The sequence below is a fragment of the Pinus tabuliformis genome, chromosome 1_2 (assembly GCF_031772625.1).
Source record: "Pinus tabuliformis cultivar Carrire ecotype Pingquan chromosome 1_2, CPIR1, whole genome shotgun sequence".
Taxonomy (NCBI): domain Eukaryota; kingdom Viridiplantae; phylum Streptophyta; class Pinopsida; order Pinales; family Pinaceae; genus Pinus; species Pinus tabuliformis.
The window spans coordinates 901,447,498-901,469,668 of NC_142298.1; the positions used below are offsets into that span (position 1 = coordinate 901,447,498).

Sequence of the window (22,171 nt, forward strand, 5' to 3'; positions counted from 1 at the left end):
CATTTGGTGAACAAACCATCCTTGGCTCACAGCTAGAGCCACAATGGATCGGATAGTTGTATAATGGGCAACCGGTGCAAAGATCTCATCATAGGCTATTCCCTCTTTTTGAGAGAAACCTCGCCACAAATTTAGCTTTATATTTTTCAATATTGTCATCTGTACCATGTTTAATTTTATACAACCATTTAGAAGACACAATAAATTTACCTTGGGGTCTTGGAACTACTTCCCATACATCATTATGAATGATGGACTCATATTCTTCAGCAATTGCGTCTTTCCACACGATCGTTCACAGCTTCTTCAAAAATGCATGGTTGAGCTTGAATAATGTTGCTCAAGGCTACAACATATCCCTAGAACCGGCATGGTTTCTTGCTTTCTCTGAAGGTTCCTCTGGTGGCAACATCTTGAAGAGTGTCCCGAAGTCATAATGACTTCTTTCTAGCAGGGGGATCACATGGAGGAGGATCAAAGGGGTCCATGGGCTCTTTAGGTTCATCAGCAAGATCAGTTTCAACCTCAGGATCTTCTTGTATTTCAAATACAACATCTTGTCTATCAACATTTGCAGGAGGAAGAGGAGTGTCTCTTGCTTTTCCAAGAGTTGCATCTTCATCAAATGTTACATCCCTGCTAAACTCTATATTTCTTTGACCAGGTACATATATTCTGTAACCTTTAGAATTCTCACAATAACCAACAAACGTACCTTTCTTACCTGAAGCCTCCAGCTTGTTCCTCTTTTCTTTTGGCACATGGAAGTAGACAGGACAACCGAAGATTCGCAAGTGCCCAACCTCGATCTTTTCACCAATGAAGACTTCTTCAGGAGTCTTGTTGTTTAGGGTGTTGAGAAATCAAGGGCAGCTAAATTAGGGTGATTTCTCTTACTTAGATAATTGTGTGTGATGTTCTTTTACTTAACTTGATGTACTTGTAATCAGTTACTTCTTTCACTTGATTATTATTATGTTCTTATCATCAAACAGCTACCAAACTATGAAAATCAATGAGACAAGAGGACACAAAATGTAGGCTGATAGCCAGGGCCAAAACCTTTCCTCCTGAGAGGAAACCCCACAAGAATTCTTCTCTTCTTATAGCATCTCCAAATGACGAATTCCAAGACCTAAGACCCTTGAAAGAACCTCCTCCAAGACCGAGTCAAACATCTTCTTGATGAACTTTCTTCTCGCAAATTCAACCCCAAGTCAACCTACTTCATGACTTCAGATTTCGACCTCTTCTTCAGAAATTTGGTTGCTGCTTCAAGACTACAACTTTTGGCCTCTGTTATAGAAACCCTAGCTCGCACGTGTGGGTGAAGTATGGTAGATTGAGAGTCCTTTCTCCTTCGCTTGGGGTGTTTCTTCTTCCTTTGTAGCTTGGCTTGCAAATGTGATTTCTTTGAACCCAAACTTCGACTTTTGTTGGCAGATCTATAATTTGGTCTTGCTACAATACAATGATGCCCTAATTGTTATGAACTTAAAGTCATAACAAATTAAATAAGATATTAAAATATTAAAGTATTATTTAAATAAATAAATTATTAATTATAATCAGTTAATTAACAAATAATTAGTTAAATGAAGAGACATCAGTCCCAAGGGACATGTCTCTCTGATCAGGTATGGCCAGTCAACTCCTATTTAAGGAGCACCGCCTTAGCCTTGTAATCATCATTCAATTTTTATCAAATATATATATATATATATATATATTACATTCAGAATCATATCTGAAGTCTTATTATCAGTTACAGCGAATTAATTATTGCTACAGTGGTTGAACAACCCTTCATGAGGCTAACTTGTCTTTGCTTAGGTCGACTTGGTCTTAGAGGAGGACATTTGACTCTTTTGACTCTAAATAAATTTATTTTACATGATACAAAGTGCCCAATTGGGTCTATCATATATGACTATGACTACATTGACTTCTTGACTCTATGACAAACCCTAGAAGCACTCAATGGGTGCTTGACCTACAAATAAATTGATCTTGAGCATGAAACCCATGCTACAAAAATAATAATAATAATTTTTCTTTTTTCTTACGATATACAAGAATCAAGAGTACATTTCATATTTATGAAGACCGAACCTAGTTATTTGTTTCAACACTCCCTCTTAACTAGAGAGGTATTCATAATGCATACAAGCTACTTGGACATTCTCATACTAAAGAATTCTCATAAGAAGTGTTGAATTGGTAATCCATCTCATAAGCTATTTATTCAGCTTATATCAGTGCATCTCATGATATCAACCAGCATTGTCACATAGCAAGGCCTTGACTAACAACTCTATCTCTCCACTAGAATAGAGCACAATGCTGGGGAGACAAATGATTTATAGACACCTTCATCATTGTCTCTCAAGGCACATAACCCATCCGGATGTTCACAAGGTATGTCCTTCTAGAACCATTACCATCTTGGTTTTACACATCCTCATGGAATTTCCTCTTCGACTACTCTTACCTATTGGATGTCCTACCTCACCCTCAAAGCGTATCGGAATTCAAATGCTTATATAATCCTCCATTCTTTATTCATAGCATGAAGACAAGAATGATGTGTCTATCTCTCCCTCTCAACTAGGGAGGATCCACTCATTCCTATAAAAGGAATATACCCAAGTTCCCTCTTACCTAGGGACTTGCCCAAGCTCCCTCTTAACTAGGGACTTGTTACCAATAGCAGCTATCTGCTCTTCGGTGGAGATCATGGTACTATCAGTTGCTTGTAGGGCTCCTCCTTTCGGCATCATGTCACAGATGAACTTCAACTTCTTCATCATGGATCCATCTTCTTCTAGAACTTCTTCGTAGGGCATCGGCCATCTTCTCCATCACTTCGCTTTAACGAAACATAGTGTTGAACCAATAGTCATACCATCCTTTTCTTCATCAGGAAGTGACCTTCTAGGGCACATCTAGTTATTCTTCATACAACTACCTAGTCATGTTTCTTTCAGGATTTTCCATCCAATCTCATGAGTACTAGTTGTAGGTGACTTTCTACAACCCTTTTTCCGGTGGCCCTGTTTCAACCAGATGTTTTCTCAAAAATCAAAATGAACATTAATACCTCTTTATGATGGCCTTTCGTCATGACATCAGCTTCTTGCAACATCAACATCTTGCACGTGTATGAATCCATCTCCAAGACATTCATTACCAAGATTCTCCATCTTCAACATACATATCAAGGTCTTCATAACTTCTCTATGGAGACACCATAGCTAATCTTGTTATCAAATATTGATCACTTATCTTACGTGACTATAGATACATCTTTCACAAACTCTTCTTTCATCTTTCTTCACATATTGCTTCCTCACAATCTTCTATGCGTAGTTCCTTCATCATAGGAACCATGGTTGCCAACCACCTCATATTCTTCATAAGGTCATATCATGTTGATTTCAACTTGTCAATATGTAGAAGAGTTCAAGGTACATTGTATTCATACCTTCATGTATCATTCATAAGAGTTCCATTTTCTTTTATCATGCTCATTAGACAGAGCATTCTAACCATTTCATCTGCAACTATGTGATGACATGACTTTATCTATCTATTAACATACCTCTTCCTTCATATGGTCATCTAGACTTCCTTCAGCAGCTTCCCTTTTCTTGCTTGAAGATAAAAATGTTTCAACCAACTTGACATGCTGCACATATTTGTCATCATACCATCATCCTTATAAACTGTAGATTCCACACTAGGTGGAATGTGACTTGCTTCTTCAAATAGTGATGAACCCTTTTTGGCAAGGATTCCAAAGGAGGATCTTGATGATCCTTATTCTGCAAACGCTTCTTCCTAATGATGACGATGTATGATGATCTATCTTTTTGTCTTTCTATATGACTTACTTCAACTATTGCTACTTGGATTATCCTTATATGCTTCCAATGAAGATACCAAGAGCTACTTCCTTTCTATCATATACTATGAGTGCTTCAACCATATAAACTTTTCCTTCAGCTATCATCTCTATCTCTATTATAATGCATCCTATCATACTTGTGATGCTTCCATCATGACAGTTATCTTCTACAAACTGAAAAGAACTAAGTTTATGATGCTGTCTTAGTCATAGTAAAAGTCTTTCACTTCTTCCTTCTTTGACTTCTTTTCAGGTTCTTCTACTTCTTCGGTGACATGGACTTCATTTCTCTCCTTTCTCTTCTTGTTGTCCTTCTTGAGTTTAGGACAATTTCTTTTGAAATGCCCATATTCATTACATTCATAGCATTGAATCTTAGACATGTCAATTTTCTTTTGAAATCTTTTTCGAGACTTCCCTTTCTTCCTTGCCATAGTTGCATATGCTTGAGTTTGCTCACTTGATCCAACATTGTTCTTTGCCTTTAATCTAGTTTCTTCAATCTTGCATAATGACCACAAATCATTAAATGGGGTAGTTTCCTTCTTTCCATAGATACTTGATACAAAGTTGCCCCATTCATAAGGTAGTGCATTGAGCACAATGGTGGTCATTTCTCAATCAAACATTACTTCTTCTAGCTCTAGTAGTTGATCTCTTATTCGAGATACCATCATAAGGTATGACGCTACCCATTCTTCCTTTGATACATTCATCTTGTATAGTTCAGTTCTCAACGATATAATTTCTCCTGCAATGCTTACAGAAAACAATTTTACCAACTTTTCATAGATCTCCTTCAATGTTTTCAACTTTGCTACATAAGGGATGAGAGAATCCTTGATTGACTCTATGAGGATTCTTTGAGCCCTTATTTCTCCTTTCATATACTTTGTTAGTGCTTGAGATTGCTCTTGATAAGGTTTGGTGATTGATCCTGTAACATATTCACTAACTTCATTTTCCAAGAGGATCAAATCTATTATCTTCTTCCATGAAAGGTAATTTGATGACCCAACAAGTTTGTTGTTCTCCTTGCAGAAAGAAGTCATTGTAGATTGAGACATAAAATATAGAATACTTACTTGTCAAGTGAAGATGCTCCTTTGATGATGATATCTTCAACTTGATGCCTTCTTGATGATGTTGACTTCTACTACTCCTTTGTTGTTGACAATTGAAGATGCCTTTTTAATGATGATTGCCTTCTTGATGATTTTCTTTCTTCAAAAGACAATGCTTCTTCTTCAAGATGGCGAGAGATGATCTTCTTCAAGGATGTTTGAGATGTGATCCTTTCTTCAATGTGAGGGAGATCACTTTGATTTCTTTGGTGATGATGAAGTGCTCTTTCTTGCTTCCTTTGGTTGATGATTGTAGAATGTGTAAGCTTCCCAAGAATGCTTCAAGTGTAGAGTCCTTCTTTGAATGGAGGTAGGGTCTTTGAGGTCTTCTTCTTCTTCCAAGAGTTGTGATGATGTGATCCTTGTGATGTGATGGATAGTCCTCCTTGATGCCTTTTGTTTAGTTCTCCTTGATGATCTCCTTGTGCTTGGTCCTTATGAATCCTTCTTTAATGGTGTGATCTTCAAGATGCCTCTTCTTCTTCTTCTTCTTCTTGTCACCTTAGCTTTGATACCATGTTGAGAAATCAAGGGCAGCTAGATTAGGGTGATTTCTCTTATTTTGATAACTGCTTGTGATGTTCTTTACTTAACTTGATGTACTTCTAATTAGTTACTTCTTTCACTTGATTATTATTATGTTCTTATCATCAAACAGCTACCAAACTATGAAGATCAATGAGACAAGAGGACACAAAATGTAGGTTGCTAGCCAGGGCCAAAACCTCTCCTCTTGAGAGGAAAACCCACAAGAATTCTTCTCTTCTTATAGAATCTTCAAATGACGAATTCCAAGACCTAAGACCCTTGACAAAGACTCCTCCAAGACCAAGTCAAACCTCTTCTTGATGAACTTTCTTCTCACAAAGTCAACCTACTTCAGAACTTCAGATTTCGACCTCTTCTTCAAAAATTCAGTTGCTACTTCAGGACTACAATTTTCGGCCTCTACAACATAAACCCTAACTCGCACGTGTGGGTGAAGTATGGTAGATTGAGACTCCTTTCTCCTTCACTTGGGTTGTTTCTTCTTCCTTTGTAGCTTGGCTTGCAAATGTGATTTCTTTGAACCCAAACTTCGGCTTTTGTTGGTAGATCTACAATTCGGTCTTGCTGCAATACAATGATGCCCTAATCCTTTTCGCACATGTGAGGGATTCAGCCCCAAAACTAAGATTTCGGTCTTCTTGTTTCTCCTTCTTCTTCGCTCCTTTTAGTTCTCTTTCTTCTTCCTTGATCGAACTGCTTTCTGCTTGATTGATGTCTCAAAATGAGGTCAAGTGTCTCTTTATATATAGGCTTCTTATGGAGGTCGAACAACCCTTCATGAGGCCAACTTCTCTTATGCATACTGACATGGTCTTGGAGGAGGACATTTGACTCTTTTGACTCTGAATAAATTTCTTTTACATGATTCAAAGTGCCCAATTGGGTCTTTCATATATGGCAATGACTCAATTGACTTCTTGACTCTATGACAAACCCTAGAAGCACTCAATGGGTGCTTGACCTACAAATAAATTGACCTTGAGCATGAAACCCATGCTACAAAAATAATAATAATATTTTTTTTTATTTTTACAATATACAAGAATCAAGAGTAAATTTCATATTTATGAAGACCGAACCTAGTTACCTATTTCAACATAGGGCATGGTGAGGAGATCTATTTTGTACATAGGCAGTTGTGTTCGCAACTTCTCCCCATAGAAACTTTGGCAATTTCTCATCATGCAACATAGCTTTCACTACTTCCACGATAGTTCTATTTTTTCTCTCGGCCACACCATTTTGTTCTGGGCTATATGGAACAGTGGTCTCTTTTCTGATTCCAACTTCTTTACAGAAGTCAATGAAATCATTGGAAGTGAACTCTCCTCCATTGTCAAATCTGAAGTTTTTAATCGGGTTTCCAGTTTGTTTTTCTACTAGAGCTTTGTAATCTTTGAACATGTTAAATGCTTGACTTTTTTTTTAGAAAATAAATCCATGCCTTGCAAGAAAAATCATCCACAAAGATTATATAATACAAGTAGACACCAAGAGAAGTTATAGGCATTGGTCCACATAAATTAGAATGTACAAGATGCAATACCTAACCAGTTCTAATTTTGCTTGAAGGGAATGGTCCCTTCACTTGCTTTCCACTTGCGCACCCTTGACAAACACCATCATGATCAGATATGATCTTCGGCATTCCGTAAACCATCTTTCTCACATGAGGTAAGGCTTTATAGTGAAAATGAGTGAACCTTCGGTGCCAAAGTTCACTTTGATGATTGTTGTCATGGAGTAGTGCATGAATTGGTCTTCCATTGACTTTGCACATGCCTTCACATCTTGATCCTCGAGTAAAGGCATCTCTCATGCGAGATCTCATCATCCAAGTGAGAACTTTACCATTTATAAAATCAATTTTCATACCTTTATCTTCTAAAGCAGATATGGATACAAAATTCTTTTTCAAACCAGGTACATTCAAAACTTTTTGAAGTACCTTGATCCAGATGGAAAGAAACAGAACCAGATCCCTTTATAGGATATGTAGAGTTATCTCCAAGAATGATTTTCAAATATGTCTCCCTCTCAACCAGATTTGAGAGCAATTCTTTATAACCAATAAAGTGCCTTGAGGCACCACTATCAACCAACCAGCTGTCACAGGAATCTGTAGGAGAGGAACTAGAAATTTTTGGATTGAGTTTCAATTGCATTGTTATCATACTTTGGGTTCCTTGAAGGATGAAAGTTCTCTTTACGAGAAGAGAATTCTTCTTCTAAAATCAAATTTGTTGGAACGATTGTTGGATATTGGTGCTCTTCTATTTTCTAAACAATCACGGGCATAGTGGTCATTCTTATGGCAGTTGTAGCATTGGACTTTTGACAAGTCTTTTCTCCATTTAAAGGAACTTCTAGGAGAAGGTTTCTTCGAACAGTGACGGTCTCTTCTTCCTTTCTTCTTCTTGCCTTGGGCAGCGAAGGCAGTTGGTTCTCCCTCCTCATGCTTGGGAATTCTTCCTCTGGAAATCATTCTGGCCTCTTCTTGACTGCACTTTCCCAGTAGCTCATCAAATGTAGGAAACTTGTCATTATTACTGATGGTAGTAATAAAAGTTTCCCAAGAAGAAGGAAGTCCTCCAAGCATAATCAGCACCAACTCTTTATCATAAACAACTTCACCAAAATTCGACAGTTGATCTTTGATCTTTGATATCCTCATGAAGTACGCTTGAATGGTCTCTCCTTTGTTCATCTTGATATCCTTGAGCTAATTCTTCAAAGCAAGAATTTGACTCAAGTTGTTCACTTGATACATTCCAATCAGTTTGTCATAAATTTATTTGGCTTTCTTCAAATTGGAGACATAAGTGAAGAGGTGGTCTTCAAGAGAATCAAGGATAATCTTTTTAACCTTGACTTCTCTTTTCTTGTATCTAGCCCTAATAGCAACATTGGAGTTTTTAGCTGGTTCTACTACCTCCCCTTCAACCTAGAAGATCATGTTCCTCAACTATAATATCTAATTTGGCCTTCCAAGAGAATAAGTTTGAAGCATCAACCACCTTCTCTTCATTCTTAAAGTAAGAGGAAGACATCTTGATCTGCTCAAAATTTCAGTAGCTAATAGAAAGGGACAGCAAGAGATATATGAGATATTTCAATAGAAAATGAGCAGCAAGTAGAAGGAACAGCAAGTGATATTTCAGCAAAAAAAGGGTTTCAAATAGAGTGGACAGCACTTGATATTTCAGCAGAAAATGGGTTGTAAATAGAGTGGATAGCAAGTGATTTTTCAATAGAAAATGAGCTGCAAATAGAAAAGACAGCAAGTGATTTTTTAGCAGAAAATGAGTTGCAAATAGAAGAGACATTAAGTGATTTTTTAGCAGAAAATGAGCTGCAAATAGAAGAGACAACAAGTGATATTTCAGCAGAAAATGAGTTGGGGCAGCAAGTGATATTTCTGCAGAAAATGAGAAGGGAGAAGTTCTTGACTTCTTCGACTTGTCTTCACCAAAGCTTTGATACCATATTGAAATTCTGAAGTTTTACACTGCAACAATTACTTATTCCAAAACTTCTTTCTTCTGCACTATTAGTTAAGCAATTGTAGATAGAACATGCACCATATAAACCGTATGCAAAATAGATGACAGCCAAGAACATAAGGAGACAAAGAGATTTTAGGTCCAATGACAAGGGGAAAACCCACAAGAGGAAAACCCAACCAAATTCTTCTTCTATTAGAAATCAATTGTTCAGCAAAGATACTGAATACAATGAAAGAAGGAAAAAGTTCACCCAAATTTGAAGAAAATCACTAACAACAATAGTTGATGCATACATTGAATCACTTTGGCTCACCACGATCTGCTCTTACTCTTCAAGACTCTCTCTCTTTCTCACAATTCTTCTTTAGTTTCTTTAACTCTCTCTTTCTCAAGTTCGTACCCTCCTTTCACAATGCACAAGTGTGTGTAAAAAGAGAATGAGAGGCACACACATATATAGGAGGAAGGAAGTACGCATGACTTGAGGAGGAGCAATTTGAGGAGGAGTTACATCGCATGCCTTGAGGAATAACTTGCATTTTCCATTTAGGGAGGAATCCTGCATATGTAACTCATGCCATAAGGAGGACTGTGCATGCCTTAGTAACTCATGTCATTAAGAGAAGTTACATGTGCATTGAAGAGAGTGTAAGAGATTTTTTTTATGACGAGACTTTAATGTGTGTAAGAGGGTGTAAGTGGAATTACAATGAATCCATTAAGAGAGAGAATAACGCATCATTGAGTGAGAGAGAGGCATGAGTGCCATCAACGAGAGAGAGAGAGGAGGTGGCATGATTGAGTGCCAAGTAGGAGAGGTAACATGTAATTTCATTTTAATAATAACAACATTATAGTATCATAAGGATAATAATAATAATAATATTAAAGATGATTGAATTAAAAATTAAACAATTGAGATTGATTAAGGATAAGTTAAGTGATTTTTCATCATATATATATGATTACCAATTGAAACAAGGTGGCTTACTAATTTTGGAAAGTCATGGTTGCAATGATAGGCATACTTTCTATTTTTAGAAAGTCACTCTAGAATAGTCAAAAATGAAATTTCATTCAAGGAAATTCATCCCTTGGCTGCCAATTTTCAACAAGTCCAAGCATAGAGTTAACATCTAGAAGTGGATAGTTGTTGATGGTTGAATGTGATCTCTAAATCTAGTTGATTTGGGATCACCACAAACCAAATGGCTAGCAAAAGTTGATGTCTTCTACTAAATGGTGGTTTAAAGAAGACCAAAAACTCTAGAACTGGGCTCTAAGGCTCAATTATTCCTAGAATGTTTGATGTCTTCTATTGATTGAAAGTGCTCTCAAATGGTGATTTGATGATGATCACAAACTCTAGAAATTGGTTCTAAGGCTTAGCGTTTCTTGAAACATTTCCTAATTTCACTAAAAGTTGATGTCTTATACTAACTGGAAGTGCCCGCGAATGGTGATTTGAAGATGACCACAAACTCTAGAACATGGCTCCAAGGCTCAACAATTGCTAGAATAATTCCTAACTTGCTAATTGGAAGTGCTCACAAATGGTGATTTGAATATGACCACATGGCACAAACTCATTTTGTCTAACAAAAGTTGTAAGCCTTATACCAAATGGTGATTTAAGGAAGGGCACAAACTGAATCATGCTCATTTCTCTAACTCTAACTACAGCACCGACTCTGGTTCGAGGCTCTGGTTTTGGATGTTGTTCAAGGTCTCGCTTGTTCCTACTTGATTGATAGAACTTCGAAACTGAAATCTAATTGTTAATCATTGATATCATTTCCCCCTATCAAAGGCAAGGTCAGAAGAAAAAATATTTCCAGCAAGATGTATTAATACTCGAGAATGGAGATCAAAACACTCATCCTCTATGTGACCAACTCGATGACAATGCTGGCAAATGCAGCAAATGGAGGGTGTTGACTTCTACTGAAAATGCACTCTTTTACAATGCAATTCAACTCAATTTCATAAAAGTATGAGTAAAGTTGCAAAGAGACTATTTGTAAGTTACAAAGATTCTTGATGCTAAAACTATTATCAATGCTCAAAATTGATTGGTGTTCTAGTTGCCATTTACATGCTAGATTTCTCTAGTTTCAAAACAAAAAAATGTTCCAAGCACTTATTTTTGGTCACCTTTTGCATTCGATTAGAGATGGAAAATTTTAGTCAAATAGAACAGTATTATGACTAGATGGTTCTTCTGCCAAGCAATGAAGCACAAGACAATGGTATTGATGAGCTTATGTCATGACAATATTCTGAAATTAATGATCTATTATAAAACCTTTTTCTAGCACTTGAACTACAAGTTCAATCAACACAACCATTTAACACCCATTAATCATGGCAACTTCCATATGAAGAGTGGAGTACTCATGTATAGCTTTCACAAGCAAATCATGCACATAATTTGTGTTGGAAATGTAACTAGTTTCGGTCTTCATAATTGTTATTGTACTCATTTCAATATGTATCTTATGTAACAAACAAAAGAAGAAAAAAAAGTTATTATTTTAAAGCATGGGTTTCATGCTCCTTATTGATGGTCTTCTAGGCAAAAGCATGTTCTTCATGATTCTAGGGTTTGTTAGGTCATAGGATTTATTGGCATGAGTCAAGAGAGTCAACATCATGATTATAAGACGCTTTCGGGTAAGATGTACCTTGTAAAAGAATTTATTTTCCGTCTAAAAGGACCTGGAAACCTCCAAAGTACAAGTCGGACCTAGCAGCTACAAGTCGGCCTAAAGGAGGGAATTCGACCCCTTGGAAAGGCTATAAATACATGCAGATTCAACCTCATTTGGCATTCATTCACAAGTTCGATCTCTCAAGAAAAAGTTCGATCTGACGTTGGAAGAAGCAAGAAAGGAAGAGCGAAGTTCTAGAAGACAAGGAGAATCCAAGAAGAAGAAAAGTTTGTTTTTGAGCTCTATCTCTCTCGCACATATGAAATCTAGGGTTTTTGCAACTTTCAAGAAGGTCAAAATTGCGGGTCCGAATTGCAAGAGATCAAGTTGCAAGATCGAGTTGTTGGAAGAGCGAATATTCTGATTTGACTTCGTTGCTCTTGGGAAACATCATCTTGCTCAAGAGAGACCTCTTGAAGAACTGTCTGAGGGTTTGTGCAACAGCTACAAAGTCGAAGCAGCAAGTCGAAGTAGCAGGGTTGAAGCTGGGGTCGAAGGTGTAGCTGGAAGTTGGGTGATGAAAAGTTTTTCTTAAAGAGCTAACTTGATACTTGGAGGAGCACTTGGTCTAGGGTTTGGGTCTTGATTGCCTCATTTGAAGCGGATTCTATAAGAAGAGAAGAAATTTTCTGGGTTTTCCCCTTGGAGGGGTTTTGCCCCGACTTGGAGCCTAATTTTTGTGCCCATTGTCTTTACTGTACTGCTCTTGATATTTGTTTGATGAAAAGATCTAATAAAGAAACATAAGAAGATAAAGCAAAGTTCACAAGCAATTATTAAGAAAAAGGGAAAAATCTAAATTAATAGTTGCCATATTGCATTTTCCTACAACTTGAATCCTCTAACACATTAAACAAGGGCCTTACAGTTAGTGCATACAACAAGGAGTTGTTGAGCTCCCCAAAATAAAAATAAAAACCTTTGAAGCCACCAATCCAACAAGTTGTCATTGACCAAAACTTTCATCCTCATATAAGCTTTCTATTATAGAGACGCTAGTTGAAATCTCCAGCCAAAAAATGTCCACGAGTTTGTTGAGATTCCTTAGCATGTGAAGCTTGAGCATCTAATGTAGTTCATTGAGTGTTGTCAATAGCTTGATGGTTGAGCTAATACGGGCAACCATGATTAAAGATAAAACACTTTGAACAAAATTAGTTCAAATTAAATTTAAAAAGGAAATAAAATCTTCCCAACTTCCCAAAACTCTCAAAAATGTGGTTCTTTGATTTGATATCGGGAGTTTCACTATCTCTAAAAAAACTCTAAAATGTGAGATATATTCATGTATATAATCCTCCTTCTCTGAATTTATCTTCATGGATCTAAAAGAGGGAAACGATGCCGAAAGACCTCTAGGAGAGTACAAGGAGGAGAAAGGAAACATTTATCGAGAATGTGAATGGGCATGAGGGGTTCTAAATTTAGAAATGGGCGTATATGAGGAGGAACAACTCTACAAAGAAGGCAAGGGAGCATTGGGCAAATAAACAAGTGTGAATTTGGCAAAGGGAAGGGCAAACCAAAAAAGAACAATCTTAACGCTCTCATAATAGCAAATTTAACATGCGTATTGTTAGGGCCTAAATCTACCTTAGGCTGAAAGAAGGCAGGTCTAGGGTAACATCAAACCACGCTTAACCTGGCAGCTAGCCTTACCAGGTCGGGAGAGGGCTCTCTCCTTGTCAATCTCAAGAAAATATGACAAATAATGCAAGAGATCACTGATGTAAATACTAATTTTAGGTTAGGTATATGCTCAGAGGAGTTTGATTGATTTTTTAAATGGTTGTTTGCTGGATCAGATGAAGAAGACAGTTTTGGGTCCGAGAAATGAACTCAGATTTGTAGAGGTTTCTGTGGGGCGAGGTAGGAAAGTGTTTTAGCTCTTTGAATTAGATGTAATGGTGAGTCTAAAGACTGGTGAGGAGTTGGAGAGGGCATGCAAGTGTCATGAATCCTCTTCAAACAGCAGAAAACATGTAAAACTAAATAAACCCCAAGGCAAAGCACTGAAACATCAATGAATTCCACCTTTTACACTTGATTAATTTAGTTATGCAAAAAAAGAGAGAGATGATGGCACATATAAACATATGATAAACTGAATAACAGAGGAGAAAACAATACTAATTCACCTTGCCACAAGAATCCCACAAAATGTTGCAAAACCCTGGTTTATTTCCTTGTCAAACTGCAGAAGTGATGTACAATAGTGCTCAATGCATCCACAAAAGTCCAACCCTGACAAATGACCAAGAAAGTACAAGATATAGACATCAAACCACCTATGCTAGCCATCAGGGGTCGAATCCATGAGTCAAGGAGCTGTTTCAACAAGATCTAAACTAAGAACTGAAAAATAGGCAGTGGAACAGCTTGCCTCTAAAACCATGGAAACTGGTTCATTCAGCGCAAAACCACCTAAAACTGAAGTATCTACCTCCTTAAGTCATTTTTCATCATTTTTACATCATAGTACATTAATTTACATCATATTACATCATGAATTTGACCATGAGAGAAGAAAAAGTCAAACTGGTAAAAAACTAGGCGAAAATATGAGTTTTTGAGCAAAATTGGCAAAATTGTGCCTGATGCGCAGTGCCATTTGCCTGATGCAAAGCGCCTTTTCCAAGCTGAGTTTGAAGGCCTTCCCCTTCACCAAATTAGCTCCAAGATGGCTTGTTGGAAAGCTCTGTCTGTCTACTTTCTAGGACAAGTGGAATTTCTAAATTTGGTGTCCATTTGCCCCTTCAAAAATCAGTTCTCCCAAGACTGCTTCCTGTGGGTCCAAAAAGTGGCAGAGAGGGCATTTTTTAGGTGTTTCTTGCCCTTTAGGTGACCCAGATCTCCTCCAAAATTCATAAAACTTTCTGGGTTTCCATATTTTTTCATGAGGAATCCCAAAATGTAAGCCATTCATCAAAATTCCCAACCAGCTCAATGCGCAGCGCCAATGGTGTTGCGCATCAGAGCAAATTTCCTACGTTTTACAATTAAAATTTAAGAAATGACAAAAATTTCTCCAAAATGCTTCAAAATTGGCAAGAGGCAAGCTTATCAATTGCTTTGCTGAGCCAAGGAAGCTTCAGCCAAGATTCTAAGTTTATCTTGCTCCTTTTTGACTTTTAAGGCTCTCTTTAGCTTGGCTTTTAAGCTTCTTATCCTTGTCTTGCAAATCTTATTCCAGGCCAAGTAGTGATAAGCCATGTGGCGCAACATCTTCTTCTCCTTGTTGGCTTTCTCAAGCAATTTCTCCAAGTGAATGTTTACCCTCTCTAGCCATGATTCCCGGTCAGCCTCAATTTCTTGCTCAAGAGGTGTCAATTTGACTTTCCTTCTTTTTGTTGCTTGCCTGTTTTCCCTTATGGTTTGCAGCTCCATGATTGTTTGTTTATCCTCCAATTGCTTGTTCTGTTGCTCAAGGTAGTTAATGATCCACTTAGCCCTCTCAAGGTTAAGTGATAAGGCATGGATGTCAGCTTCTTTCTCTCTAATGACCTCCTTGAGTCTTGAGTTTTGGGAGATCAAATCAGTATCCTCCTCCTGAATCAAAACAAAATCTCTATCCTAACCTTCAGAAGGCCCTTCATCAAGCAATGGTTGCTTTCCTTTATCCGGTACCTACTTTGCTGAAGAAGAAGACAAAGCCCCTTTCACCCCAAGTGAAGATAGCATTTGCCTGTTGTCCGATGAAGAGAACGAGACCCCTTCCACCCCTGGTGGAGATAATACTCGTTTGGCTGCTGCAAAAAGTCTTCTTGTGCCTTTTTCATAAGTTATAAACACAGGAATATGAGCCTCTTCAGTTCTGCTTTCATGCTCTCTTTGTTGCCCGGAAGGTCCACCTTCCTCTTGAGGTTCTGCAAAAATTTGAGGCCCTTTGAAGATCTCATGGGCAATGAAGATTTCCCATGGCACTCCCAACTGAGTGAGTTGATGCACAACAATAATCTTGATGACAGCAAAATGATAAATGCTATTAAGCTGTTGTGGGTATGGTTTTCTCTTTGCAAGCACAGTCATCCTCTCTATGTTTTTGCAAATGAAGTATGGTATACTCATCATTCTAACCCTGGTAAAATGCATAAGCAATCTGATATGATAGGCATAGAGTCTGGAGAACCTTCCCTCACATGTGAAGTATTTAATGATGAGTTTCATTAGTGGCACATATCGGTCCTCCAAAAACTTAAAAGGAAACACCCTGCCCAATTTACTGTGATATTTGGCTTTAATGTAGGGTTCATAGTGTTGTTTGCTAATATTTTGTCTTTTGTTCCATCTTTCCCCCACATCTGGCATCCTAGTTGCTTCTGCAATAATGGCTAGTGAAAGAGTGAAATTGATGCCAGCAAGGTGTACCATATTGTCCTCCATGTTGATGACAAATTGCCTTGCTAATTCATGATGATACTTAACCCTCTCAACCATCTCACAAAATTCAAAGCAAGATTGGTATCTGAAACAAGTGGTGGCAAGGGGACAAGCAAGAAGTTCAGCAATGCTAATAGGCTCCTCTCTGATTATTTTTCCACCCTTGTGAGGTCTCCTAGGTTGTACATTCCTGTCTCTTGAACTGTCACTTTGTGTTTCTTCTTCATAGCTTGAGTCACTGTTTCTTGCCATAGTGCTTGTCTTAGGAAAATGATGAGATGAAGGTATGGTGGAAAAAGGATGATGAAAGAGGGATGAAAGAGGACAATGGTGATGAGTATGAAGAGATTTTACTCTTGGGAAATGAATTTGGGGAATGGATTAGTTTTGGGAAACTAGGGTTTAGTGAGGGATTTAGGGTTTGATGAGGGAATTAGTTGCTTTAGGGGAGTGAGATATGGGAAAATGGGATAAATGGAGTGTTTTAGGGTAATAAAAGAGTGAAAAGGGGTTCAATGATGTTTTTGTGATGATGGAATGAAATTTGCACAATGAAATGGAAAACAGTGAAGAGAAACTAGGGTTTCATTTTAAACTTGTAAGATTCATGAAGAACACAAGAGTGAACTCAAATTCAGCTGTAGGATGTTGTTTACTTACTTGTAGAATGCAAATATAGCAAATTTGAGGGTTATGGCACGATTTGGAATGATTTAGAAAAATCTGGACTGATGCGCAGCGCACTGGGCCCAATGCGCAATGCCCTCCTAATGCGCAGCACCAGTTCAAAATAACACTGCAGGTTTGCCTCTGATGCACAGCGCACTGCCTCTGATGCGCAGTGCCAGGCCAAGTTGCCTTGAAAAACAGGGTTTTTGTCTCCTTGGCTCCCAAATCGCAATTTTGCTCTCTAAGAGTATTTTTGCACAATGAAATGATAAAGAGGACCTCCTTCACTTTAAATATGAATGACTTTAAATTTTTACTCATCTCAAACCCACTTTTCTAATGTCAAAGTCACTTTTGGTTTTGAACTCTGTTTTTCCATTGAAATTGACTTTTCTTAATCATTTGATAACTGATGCATTGATGCTTGTGTTTTTGTCTGCAGTGGCTGGAGTTGGCAAGGTGAGCAAGGGCAACAGTTTTGAACTTATTACATATAGAAAAAATTGAAATTACATAAAAATTTATACAAAGGAATAAAAACTCTGTTTTCACCTCAAAACAGAGTTTTGAGGTAAAAACCACTTATTGTGTATATCATCATTGAAATTTTGATTTTGTGAACTTATTAGACCTCCTCATGTGCCTGCTAACCCTTTATTGAGCTTTTTGCTGACCATGGTGACAAACCCTAGACCTAATGAAACATAAAACCCTAAAGATGATTTTTGCAAATGTAATGACAAAAAAAACTGTAAATGACCTGAACATGTGAAAATAGGCCCGCAGGTAAAGACCATGAGGGAAATTTTGATAATGAACCACTACCATCAGATGATCTATGATCCTAATGGAATGTCGCTGGTCGGATGGGACACCTAAAATGCATGCAAAAAGAGAAATTTTGATCACTGATGGAGGGATGAAGATACCAACACTAACATTGGCTCCAATGGGGATGGTAGCTCCTCGGAGGTGCCAAGAACCATAGATCTCTGGAAAAGCAGATAAGTGTTTTCATCCATTGGGCAATATGGAGTCAATAACTTTAGAACACCAAACAAATACCTCGACTCAAAACTGACTCAAACAACTGACACTAAATAACCAAAGACTGACTCAAGACTCACTTAATTAAAACAAGTACTTACAAGGCTTTTTTAATGGCAGCAGACCATCGAGATTTGAGGGCTTCAAATCATGATGACAACCACCTGCCTACTGATGAAATATGTACAATCATGTGAAGTGGGCCTTCCAATGTAACCAATCCAACAGATGGCTACTCACTGAAATTCTGCTCTCACTTTCGCCGAGCGGGTAGAACAATGTACATGTAGGCAACTCACAATAACAACTGAAACCAAGGCTTATGCTAACGAACCAGGCAACATTCATCTTTTCTAATGCTTGCAAAAGAATGCCAAAGGGATCTTGAAAATCCTAAAGCACTAGCTTGTCTTGAGATCTAGCAGCAAAAATACAAGTACTCCCTTCATTATGATCTAAAAGAAAAATTGGCTGATGTTTGATAGGAAGGCATAGAGAGGTATAAGCTTCTGCCATTTGAGTGTTAGCTGTAAATTCCTTGACCATGAGAAATTCTGACTCGAATTCTGGCATACTGTCTCTCTCAAGCTCATACTCCTCAATGTCATAATCTAAGCCTTTCTTAAACAGAAAACATTATTCAAGATTATCAAGCATGACAGCCTTATCATCTTCATGAAAGAAAATATTATCTGTTCGCTGATCTATAAATCCAATTTCAAGACTGTCATCATTTTCAAAAGAGGAAGAAATTTCCCCAACACCTTCTTAACCATGTGCACACTACAGACCTGCATTTTTTAGTAAGACTTGCTTTGTTGCCACTATTGGGTACACTTAAATGTCAGATAAGCATGGAATTCATTTTATCAATGTGGAAAAAGTCGAAGTCGGGATTAATTCGTCAAGGGTCCAAAAGTTGAAAAACTCGTTAAAGTCTGGAGTTATTTGAAAAAGTCGGCAAAATTTAAAAAAACACAAAAATATTCTTTTTTTTTTATTTTTTTTTAACATCTAGAGTATCCACAAAATCAAATAAATCCATTTCCACATAAACATGTAAAGAAAGCTAATATATAATATGTGTATGAAGTCTAGTGCTACATCACATATCAAAATAGTGAACCAACTCTTGAATCTTGAGTCTTGTCTGAGTCTCAACTCTCAAGACAGCCGACTTTTTGGGTCGACTCTATAACGAATAAATCGCGATTTTTTCGTTTTTGAAAAGTCTGCAAAAAATCGGAGGATTAAATCGTTTTGTTGAAAAAATCGCAATTTTAGGATTTAATCCTGATTTTTTGCAGACTTTTTTTATTTTATAAATTTTATATACATTTAAAGACAATATTATTTATCTTTGGATTCATCTTCCAAGAGGTCTCTTGGACTCTTAATGATAGTATATATTCACTTGTGTCTTTTCATATTCCCTCAAGTGAATAATACCATAACCCTTACAGATTAGGTTTTAAACAGTGTACTATTGACCAAAGAAAGTAAAAATACTTGCAAATATATGAATCGACAATTGAAGGCCATTGCTCTTTCCCCCTTGGGAGAGGAGAGGAGGGAGAAGGGTGATAATCAAAATACAAGTAAACAAAATTTAGGACAATATTAAGCTTAGCCTTGACAACAAGCACCAACTATCAGACCCGATCTTGACAAGGCAACCTTATTCTTTGGAAATCAATAGTTGACTACCAACATTGACTTTCACCTCCAACATCGACAAAGGAAACTCTACAATTCCACTAATGAAGGTCACTAATGTGGCTAGAGATGAGTACACGTATAAGCTCACCAAGCATGATACATCATCTATCAGCAAATAAAATGGGAAGGTTTGGTTGTCCCACTATAAAAGTTAATGACAACACTAATAAAAGGTTTCTGAGAATTAATTATATCACAAAAAAGTTTAGCATAAATAATTCAATCAAAACATTCAGCATTGATGGCCATTGTCTGATTTTGGAATAAATCTTAAAAGCATTGTTGTGTCTCTAGAAAGACCTCCCTAGCCGTCACTTGAATGGTCTTACATTTTGAGATAGACTTAAGAACCTGTGTCAAAGTTCAAGCACCCATTTCTTTTACTGATTGATAAACATGTTCATTCTTGTAGAGCACAACAATTCAAAATAATGGTATTTGTACATTAATATGCAATGTCAATGAACCTACTTGGCCTACAGGTATGTGATTAGTAAGTTTTATCTTCTGGACAGTCCTATGCATCAATAGGAAAAATGATATTATCATTGCAAATTTTCATAAGAGACCCTACTCTTACGGTCCACGGCACTTGTCCATCATTGCCACCTCTAAACATAGTGTTAAGCTGTAGATCGCTATCTGACTCCACCCCAACATCATAACACAACTGGCAAATGGTGGCTAACTTAGTGCTTCGGGGCCTATTACTTCAAAAGTAACCTATATACAAGTTATGCAGTTTCAGACCTAAGAACTGAGAACCCCCTTTGTCTCCTTGGCTTGATTTTTTTCACCTATGCCCAGAGTCCTTCACCACCATGTCGAGGCGTAATAATACCAATGATAATAAGCACATTGCATATTTACAATCACAAAAAAATAGAGGATGCAACAAATTCAGATAGCTACACAAACACCTCACTAATATGCCCTACCAATTCATTCCATAAATGATACTGCAAGTTAAACATCCTAGGAGGCAGTAGCCAGGTGTGCCTCTGACAATAAGTCCACCAGACGAAGGGGGGATATGACCAGAATGGATCCATTTCATTCCACTCCAACATATGTACATAAGCTATAAATGCATGTGCACAGATACACGTACATAGATAAACAATTTTCATCCATTACTTCATACCTCAAAAGACCTTCGTCACCACCCTACATGTAGGTCATCTAGGGATTTCACTTATACAAAATGTACTTTTGGTTAATGTGCATCATAATAACCATAGCATCAAATAAAAGAAATATAGTGCACAAGATACAATTTTTCAGCCATAACTCTCCTTTTATCATTCATAGCTCACTAAATATAATTCTGAAAACTTTGTAACAGCAACAGATTATTGACAGACTTTCATCACATCATTTTTATGGCTGTTATCTCTCATTTTGAAATGATGGGGACTCATGATTTTGCATGTGTTAAATAAAAAACTATCAGAATAAGAGATATCACCTTAGTATAGGAATGAAAAATTCTTAACTTTTTATGACAGCATGCTGAATTTTTAAATAACAATGAATTATAAAAAATTATGGGTTAAAACGTAATTTTACGTTTTAGTAAGATAGCACCGATAAGTAACTCACCTTACTCCTCTAAATCAAGCAAATCACTTTAGAAGCCAAAGTATTTCAAAACATGGCTGAAAATGTAAGCTGCCTTGTCACAATTTATGCTATAAAGGCTTGATTGATGTAGAGGAAAGGAAAAGAGTAATGCGATGTGTGAATGGGAGAAAAGATAACATAATGTTACTAATCTCCAATAAATGACCACAAAGTTGGTCAATGGGCCTCAAAAGTATAGCTAGTGTGAATATACATTGGCAGTGTCAAAGTAAATCCTATCACTACACTACCAAAAGCAGAGGAAGAGCTAACTAACCGATTAATAAAAATACCACACAAAGAAGCAGTGCAAATACAAATACAAATCCACGTCAGACAGATACCCTTTTATCTTTCATTTCAGCCCTTTTATCTTTCATTTCAGCCTTTTTCTCTTTTAGTCAACATATACATACATGTGCATCTAATACCAGTCACTTCCCTTTATTGTGAGCACACCCTTTCATTTAATGGATCATATTTGATAATGGGGCAATCTCCTAAGGCCTCCCCTCTACAATATGCTATACCCCTTGTCTTTCATCAACGATTCATATACCTTTCCCAAAACAAAATTATTCAATATGTTTCTAGTGGCTTCTCTGCTCCTTTCCTTTAATTTATGAAGCATTGAGTTTGCAATATATATATGTTTATGTGAGTGAGAGTGTTATCTCTAATTAGTAATTACCAATGTTGCAAACATTGGCATCGGAATAAATTCCACAAGGGTCCGGAAAACCAAAAAATCGTAGAAATCACGAAAATATCGGTAAAAATCAACAAACATTAGCAAAATCAAGATATCACCAAAATATCGGTAAAAATCAGCAAACATCAGCGAGACCAAAAAATCGCGAGAAAATCAGGATGTTTGCAACACTGGTAACTACCACCCAAATCATGCCGCAACAGTACCTGAGTTTTCAAAGCATG

General features: G+C 37.2%; 1 protein-coding gene across 1 annotated transcript in view; it reads right to left on the reverse strand.

Moving 5' to 3' along the window:
• LOC149208858 (ribosomal RNA small subunit methyltransferase J) overlaps nucleotides 1-22,171 on the reverse strand; it is a 146,143-nt gene that overhangs the window by 50,368 nt on the left and 73,604 nt on the right. The gene's annotated exons all lie outside the window — the stretch shown is intronic.